Consider the following 8,981-nt stretch of genomic DNA (forward strand, 5'->3'; position numbering starts at 1 on the left):
TTTTTGTGATAGAAGTCTTAAGTCACTTGTTTGTTTTGTGCGTTGAAAAGCCTGTCAAACGCTAAAGTTTTTTTTATCATTTTTATTTGTTCGATTTTTATTTTTCTTTTGTCTTCATGCAAAAAAAAGTTTAAAGAGTTTTATCTCCTGTCGAAAAGTTTGTTGTTGTTTGCATCACTGTTTGATTTGTCTTCTTATAAGAAGGTTAATTTATGCATTAATTTTTCTTAGTGCATAAGAATTTTTTGTTGGCTTTGGCCCTGTGTCGTCTGTAGACAAATGTTTGTTTTGTGTAATTAAAATTTTGTTGTGTGTATAATTAAGATGAACATATTTTAAGATATTATAAATTTTCTCAATTTAAAGATGAGTTGAGTCATAATGAGATGTGTTTAATTATTAAAAAAAAAAAATAAAACAGATGCTTTAATATCAATATATATTTATTTTACTAAATTGGCAAAGTTATGGAAATCTTGAATACTGCTGTGTTCCGTTTTTATTTTACAGTTTCTTGGATATAGTTCATCAAAATTTTCCTATCAATGTTCGTGGTCTATAACATCATGTACAAGATATTTGGAACAAATAATGAGTTACAGGGTTTTAATGTCCTCTCCGCATGATCTAGAATCGTCCAAATCCGCTCGTCTACACGGAGGGAAAAATAAATATACACACCTGGTACCAAATTGACACCAAACTGTTTATAATTTTTCTATACCATCCGTTGTCAAAGTATATACATACGTACGACAGCACTATGTAATGCTGACAACATTGGAACAATTCGTTGTCGAAATCTAAATTTTATACACATCCGTTGTCTAAATGTTAACAAACGTGGTAAGCTCACTATTGACAAACAATCCTTTGCCAATAGTGAGCTTACCACGTTTGTTAACATTTAGAAAACTGATGTGTATAAAATTTGCGTTGTCGTACGTATGTGTAAACTTTAACAATGGTTGTTATTGAAAAATTATAAACTCTTTGGTGTAAACTTGGTACCAGGCGTGTATATTTCCATTTCCCTCTGTGTAGTTACGATAGTTGTGGTTGAATTTGTAAACTCGGAATTCGTACCATCATACTAACCTCAGACTTCTAAGGAGGCTTATTTTCATCTTCTGGTTAGATTTACCTTAGAGGATCTTTATGGTTCTATCCAACGTTTCTTTATATACAGTTAATGCTCTCTTGCAGTCCTATATGATCTTTAATTTAACTTTATCACCTGATATCGCCCTAATTGACTTCCTGCTGTTGATAAATATGTTAACCACTGTTGGCCCCTTATTCTAATCTAGTTTACACATTCCTCCATTGCACGTGCTTCTATCTGGTCGGTAGTGTTATGATTATGTAGACGGTAGTGTACTTCTATTTCTTTGTAAAATCCAATCCGTTTTGAACCCAGTTTAGAACCACCAGTGCAGCAATGACAATAATATTCTATCTGGGATCAGTGCCTCAAAGTTTCAGACAAATTCTGTGTTTGATAGCGATCGAAAATATCTGATGTTTGTGTTTGAATGTGTTTAGTATACATTGATGACGTGTCTTACAACCGTGTTTGGTCTATTCACCTAAAGTTAAAAGACGTTTTGCTATAAGTACCGCCTCATTACTTATATATGTTTCAATAGCGAATATACAGCAACGTTGGTTGACGTAGTGCTCATGGTCCCACATATATCCAATGGTTTTATATTACATATTATGTCCAAAGAAGTCCACTAGATTACACAGGCCGACAAAATTTTAAAAAAAGTCGAAAACCTGAGACTATCTTAGACATTCCTAAAGGATTGAGCCTGCTAAATCCGAATATGACCTCAGATTTTCCATCACATCTGGGATTTAAGATATCGTGTCCTGAAATTTGAAAAAAACGCAATTTTTTGGTACTTTTTGGGCGTCATGATAACTTTATTTATAAAATGTTGTATGTCACCTAAACATTTCTTCTTTATTCTTCGAGATATCTTCTAAACCTTAATCTTGAAACCTCATGGTCTGTAATATATTCATGGTACTTATACCCCACACTACTATAGAGCGGTGGGTATTATGCTTTATAAATATTGTTTATAACGAACAAAAATAATGGATCCACATCTAACTAAGGATGTTCCAATCGACTTCAACTCATTTTGTGATTCAACTTAAAGATGTCTGTCCGTCTGTCAACGTAAACGGATTATATCTAAGAAACTGCAGCAGATGTGAAGGAGAAATTCTGATGCCAGATGCTTTAGAAGAGTATACTTTGGTCACTGGGTTAAAAATTTGTTGGCCTGTGTTATTGAAGCATGAGTTAGAATTTGTTTAATCACGCTTTTATAAATCGTGGGACTAAAGCCCCATTTCGTGTATATGGTTCTCTTACATAGCACCCAGCACCTATTCTCTATGGTGTCTCCATTTTAATTTTCTGTAAATAACTAACATAAAATGCAAGAAACGTGAATGGAGTTTTAATTAGTTGCTGCAATTCGCGTAAAAGTGTCGATTATATCTTTTGATGCTTATTATATTTTTACGTCACTACCTGAAAATTATCTATAAAATAGTTCGTTACATGGTCCTGATACTATTTTTATATTTTGACTTCCTCAACTAAATTAAATTTTTTAAAAATTTTTAGTAAAATATAATATTAATAAGATTATTAAAATTTCCAATGACATTTAATACATAAACATTTTCAATTGTAAAATTGTGTAAACAGACGACCTTGTGTCTGAACAACTTGAACTTTTCAGCATTTCTCTTTTTTTTACAAGTAAAATACAAAAACAAATAAAACCAAAAACTCATGACAGTAGCAACATATTCCTACAGACAGACAATACTTACATACAATTTGCTATATGCAACATAAGGCGTCTGCCAGCCTTTTTTTAATATGCCACAAAACAACAAAGTTGCATTTTTATTCAACGCAGCAGACAGACATTTGTTGCTGTTACTGAACAACGAATAAAAAAAAAATGTCACTAGTAACCAAGAAAAAACAACCACACGAAAAAAAAATTAAATTAAAATGCAAATTAAGTAGAAGATAGCATTTGCTTGCAACAAAACAGTATAAACAAATATTTTAGTCTTTTTAAGAGCTGACAGAAGAAGAAAAGAAAGTCATCTCAATAAGACGACAACAAGCCAAGGAATTCTAAAAGTCTATATTATAAACGACTGCAGTAAGGATGTGTGTTATTTGTATTTGCTTCTATGGGATTTTAGAACTCCTTTTTAAAAGGTGCTTAAAAAGTGACAAATTCTTTTCGCTCGAATTTACCAGTTGTTATTTATGGAGTTTACTCTTGTAGTTTGTGTTGAATTTTCTTAGCTTTTCAAGGGAAGTAAATAAATTGTCATTGTCATTCTTTGGGGATTTTAATATTTCAGTTTTTTTTAGAAGACAAGATTTTATAAGTAAGAATGTTTGTGTATAAAAAACTAGACTTACCTATTTTTCTTTGGTTTTGTATAAAAAAACAATTTCTTTAGAGCCTTTTGGATTTCCTCCTTTTCACCTCTTGACAACAAGTTGTACAAGTAGTTGTTTATGTTTTGTTGTTGTGAGATTTTCACTAGTCGTAAATTATGTAAAGTAGTTACTACTTAATACTGTTGTAACCTTAATTTAATCTTGTAATCTGTTTTTATTTTTTTTCTCTCTTAAAGTTATAAATTATTCACAAGTACATTTGTTAACAAAAATTATTTTAAAAACGCTTACTTTAAGTTTGAGAATAGTATCTTTCAAAAATGGTATTGTTAGTACAAATTTCAACTTTATGACTTAATGTAGTTATGTAGTAGATTATGGGAATTGAACATTTAACATTTTTGGTTTTATGTTATTGTCCCCTATATTTCTCTCTTAAAATTTTGAAAGACCGATTCATTCATTCTCTTAAATGGTTCTTTCTTGATCGCTTAGTGACGATTTACTCTCAAGCAAGCGGCTTCAGTGTCGGCTTGGAGTGTTCATTCTATGGCGGTTAATGGAATATTACCAATTCATCTCCTTAACGTACATATGTAAAGCATGTAAACTACTCCAGTACTATCATTCCGTAAGATTTCATTTTCGGAAATGTTTACATTTATATTCTCTTAGAGTTGGGGTCCAGTTTTGCAGTGAACTAGAAAGTTTTGATTAGTAGCAATTAGGAGCCGCAGATGTTTGGCTATCCATTTCGGGCATCTCATGCCCTATATTGTCCACTCCAAATTGGCCTTCCATATTTCATCGAATTCGGAGATATGGTCTAGTTATCTTATCGTACTGGATGGTTGAAATATTATCCCGTACTGAATGGTTTACAATAATTACATATGTATATGCAGTGTGTCAAAGATTTAAGGAAATTCAGATATTGTCCAAATGGCTGTGCCAGTCCATATACAAGCACTTTGCTAAAGTATATCTTAGTAGCCCCGTTGCGGAATGACAGGCAGCATGGGATCGATCCCAATGCAAATCCCCACAAGGAAAAAGCAATCACTGGTTTAAAGTCAATAGAATGGGAGACAACCCCAACATCAGATGAAATCAATCTTCCGGTATACCGGAAAGTGACCATTCTTTAGATGTAATGAAAGATTGCATTATTTAAAATGCAATCCCCATCAACTAATGACCCATTCCAGTGCATTCCTTAACCTTTTAAAGTCCGCGCAACCACATTATTGAGATGGCCTTGTTGATTCGGCAACAGCACCTATAGACGTATTTGGTAGTCCGAAATACCCAGCCAATAAATCAGGATCCCTCTGTATGTCAGATAATGTGACAAAGAATGTAGGAATTTCCAAAGTCAATTCGAACTCAATAATTGCCGCCACAACTTGAGTAGAAGGTCTCAACCATAATTCGCGTAGCATGAAACAATATGCATCCTGTTGAGATGGCAACACCACCGAGAACTTCCCTGAAGTAAAAGGTCTACTAAATCAGTACTAGTCTCCTAGTAAGGCATAGAAGTCTCTCCTGATCGTTCATCAACTTACATCAGTTCCATTCTCAGATCATAAAGAACGATGTACGGAATGACAGGCAAGTATCAACTTCAAAATTCCCCAACCTACTCAACGGATTCAGGAATCCAGCATAAGTTGATCTGTCATATCACTCAGTGACATCTGTTGGGATGGCAACAGCTCCGGAGAGAGAATCCAGACATTCTCTCCCCGCGAATTAGGGTTTAAACCACAGCCACTACGTGTATCGCGAAGGAACCTCAACCAACTGTCCAGACAGGACAATTGGCCATGACTGGGCAAGTGGCCACCCATAGTGACAGATTATATGGTGCTCTGGTTCGACTCCATGTCAAATCATTCCAAGGAAATGCGGGGATACAATTGATCATCACCAGTTTATAGTCCCGGCAGACTAGAGGTATTGTTAGTACCGGAGGAAACTGCCCATGACAATGAGGAATATTTTGAATGAATTTTTGTTGCTCCGTTTAACATACAGACATACGGACGGACAGGCGGACATAGCAAAATCGACTCTGAATTTTTTAAGGACCATGAATAACTTTGTTAGGTCTCAGATGAAGATTTCAGATTTTTTTAAGGACCATGAATATATATACTTTGTTAGGTCTCAGATGAATATTTCTCAGTGTTACACATGGAATGACTAAATTAAATATATCCTCTATCACCACTGGTGGTGGAGGGTATAAAAACACCTACAGAATTCGAAGATTTGGTATCGTCTTATTTTACTTTCAATTTTGTAAAACAAGGTTCCGAATAGAATGATTTTTTTTTTCAAATATAGTAAGTATTCTCTGAATGGAACAGAATGACAGTACTCCTATTTTTAGTGTACATATGCCACGAACGATAGCATATGCTTAAAATTTTTTTTATAGGTAACATTTTAAACATATATATTGATATTTTTGCATGAACATTTTAGTTTCAATAATTTGCTAAATATATTAATGCTCATAAAAGTTCAATAGCAAATAACCGGAAGCCTTTCTTGAGACAATCTATGAACATTGCGGTTTAATTTTGTAATATTTCATAAATAATAAAAAAATACAAGGTAAAATTTTCTTTATGCTAAACTCTAGCTGCAAAAAGACAATTTGGAAGTCTCTAACAAATGAAAACCTATATAAACAACTAGCAAAAAGAACAATATACACAAGTCTGATAATCATAAATAAGGAAGCTATTAGAAAGCTATAAAAATATTTCAAACAAGAAAACATCATAAAATTATGATGAAGACGATAAAGTAAAAAAATAACGAAAAAACTTAACATCAATAAAGGTTACGTTTTTTCAACAGGATATTACCAGGATAAATGGTGGTGGATAAGATACATACACACAGATACAGTCTATTCATGTGGAAAAGAAAATACGCAAAATATTTATTAAAGCCTTAAGGTAAAATTATATGAAAATTATGCTAAAAGAATGCAAAAATCTTTCCGGTATAAAGGAAAATGTGGCAATAAATTTATAATATCTTGAGCAGAAAGGAATTTTGATTTTCTTTTTTTGTCGAAGGTACAAGTATTAACAGGACTATGAAAAATATTGTTTAAATTAGGAAATTTTTTATTGATTGAATCATAAAGTTTAATAATTTTGTTAGGATTTTGTTCAAGTTTTTTTTTTTTTTTTTTCATTTTTAAGGTTTGCAAAGATTTTAAATGAAATTAAGGAATTTTATGTTTTTATATTTATACATGCAAACACCCACTTCACAATTTACCTCCCCCCCAAACATTTAAAGAAACGAATTGTTTGTAGAATAAAAAGAAAATTTATACAAACACTGTAAAGGTTTATAGAAATTTGATGTTTGTTTAAAAAATTTTATATTTTTTCCATTTTTTATAAGAGCAAAAGTAAATATTTTTTTTCATATCGAAATATTTAAACAAGTTGTGTGAGTGTATGGTTAAGAAAAGAAAACTATATATACAAACATGTATGATATGCATGTAGTAAAAGCGTATCAATACATGTCCTTTTTATAACATTCAAATTTTTATGGACGCTTGAATAAACGTACATACTTACAAGGGTTCCATTTTGGTTTCCAAGACATTGGTTAGGTTTGTTTCATTTTTTTTTTTTTGTTGTTCTAAGATTTTATTCATCACATATGTAAACTTTGCATTTTAAAATGGGTTTTCTTGCTATTTCCTCCTACTCAAATGGTAATTTTTATGCATTTTCTTAGCGGCGATTTTTATGCTAAAACACGTTTTCTATTAAATCTCAAAATGCGTTTTTATACTTTTTTTTATTTGAAATGCCACTTTTTCTGTGTGTTTAGCTAAATGCTTTTGTTGCAAATATTGATATTGTCATAAGTGGGCGGTTAATAAATTTTGAGTTTAAATATTTACATTTAATAGCATTTTCAAGGTGTCCTGACTGATCAATAAAACGGTGCAAACAAATGTATATTTTTCGAGATATAAACATTAATATTTTGAACTTTAGAGGCTCGCCTACCCTTAAGTAGGCGTGGCCGACAAACAATTTTTACTTTTTTTCACTCACAATCAAACACTCTATGAGTGGAGAAATTTTCGACGTGTTTTGAAATATGTCTCTAAAACCGACTTAAGCCAAAAACTCTACCGAATTTCTAGAGGATCATCATGGGGATATTTTTTTAATTTTTATAAATTACATAAATTTTCCCTTAAAAATAAATTGTCACACCCGGGCAAGTAAATAAACTTTATTACCTGCCAAATGGCAATGTTTCCTTTACTAAATTAAATAAAAACGAGACACAACACAACAGCCACTAAATAAATTACTAACACCTCTATAGAGACCTAACGTTTCAAGGACCAAAAATTCCAATGCTATTTACCATCATTCTCCTGCATTATAAGCCACAACATTTGCTGCATCATTGTCATTGTCGTCAACAGCTTCAACATTGGAACAAGTAGTATCATCAAAAGAACAACTACCAACAATGTGTTGTAATATTCCGACACACAGTGGAGCAGAATGGAAATTTTTTGGAAATAAATCTGGCATTTCTAAACGGCTGATCCGATCGGGCGCCACAGCGCCCAGGGACGGCTCATAGTAGGGTACCTACGACATGTAAAATTTTTAAACTCGTGCCATTTTTTTGTTTTTCACCCAAATATTTTATATTTTCTGAAAGCGCTCGACGAGATCTTGAAAAAACATGCTTGGACATACTACTTATCTCTTATAATATCCGAGTTATAGGCATTTAAAAATTTAGTGATACAAAATTTACCATACCTTGGTCCGCCTTTTTTTGAATACCGGGCGTAATTTTGGACCAAATAGACTCAATTTTTTCTTGTTAGTTAGACAACAAAATTGCCAATTTGCATCTTATTATTATAAAAATCTTTGTATTTGGGTGAAAAACAAAAAAATGGCACGAGTTTAAAAATTTTACATGTCGTAGGTACCCTACTATGAGCCACCACGGCGCCGTCCCTGGGGTATCTGCAAGGTTCATCTTCAAAACTTAAACTCGAATACTCCTTGGCTACGCTCACGCCAAATTTTATCCCGATCGGATCAGCCGTTTAGAAATGCCAGATTTATTTCCAAAAAATTTCCATTCTGCCCCACTGTGCGACAGGTTACGGATAATAATTTTGAAAATTTATGAACTGTGTCCATAAAATGTCGTTGTACTATTACAGGTCTCCTGGTTGTCGTTGGCCATTAATGTTTCAGTTTTTTTTTGCGCTTTACTATAGAATTTTTGGAATTTTTTTTTTTAGTCATGAAGTTCTCCTTTTGGTGGCAGCTGTGTAGCATAAACCACAAGGTGAAATTTTTGTAGTCACTATGTTTGTTAAGCGGACACGGGTGTTATGATGTTTGGTATTTTGTTAAATGGTGCTTAGTGTCGTTATAAAATTATTAGAACATCATAACTGTTTTATTTTTTTTGGTAGAAATATCATAGC

This window comes from Lucilia sericata, unplaced genomic scaffold (genome assembly GCF_015586225.1).
Source record: "Lucilia sericata isolate MDLA Ls3-8-SP2 unplaced genomic scaffold, ASM1558622v1 Contig001670F_arrow, whole genome shotgun sequence".
Taxonomy (NCBI): Eukaryota; Metazoa; Arthropoda; class Insecta; order Diptera; family Calliphoridae; genus Lucilia; species Lucilia sericata.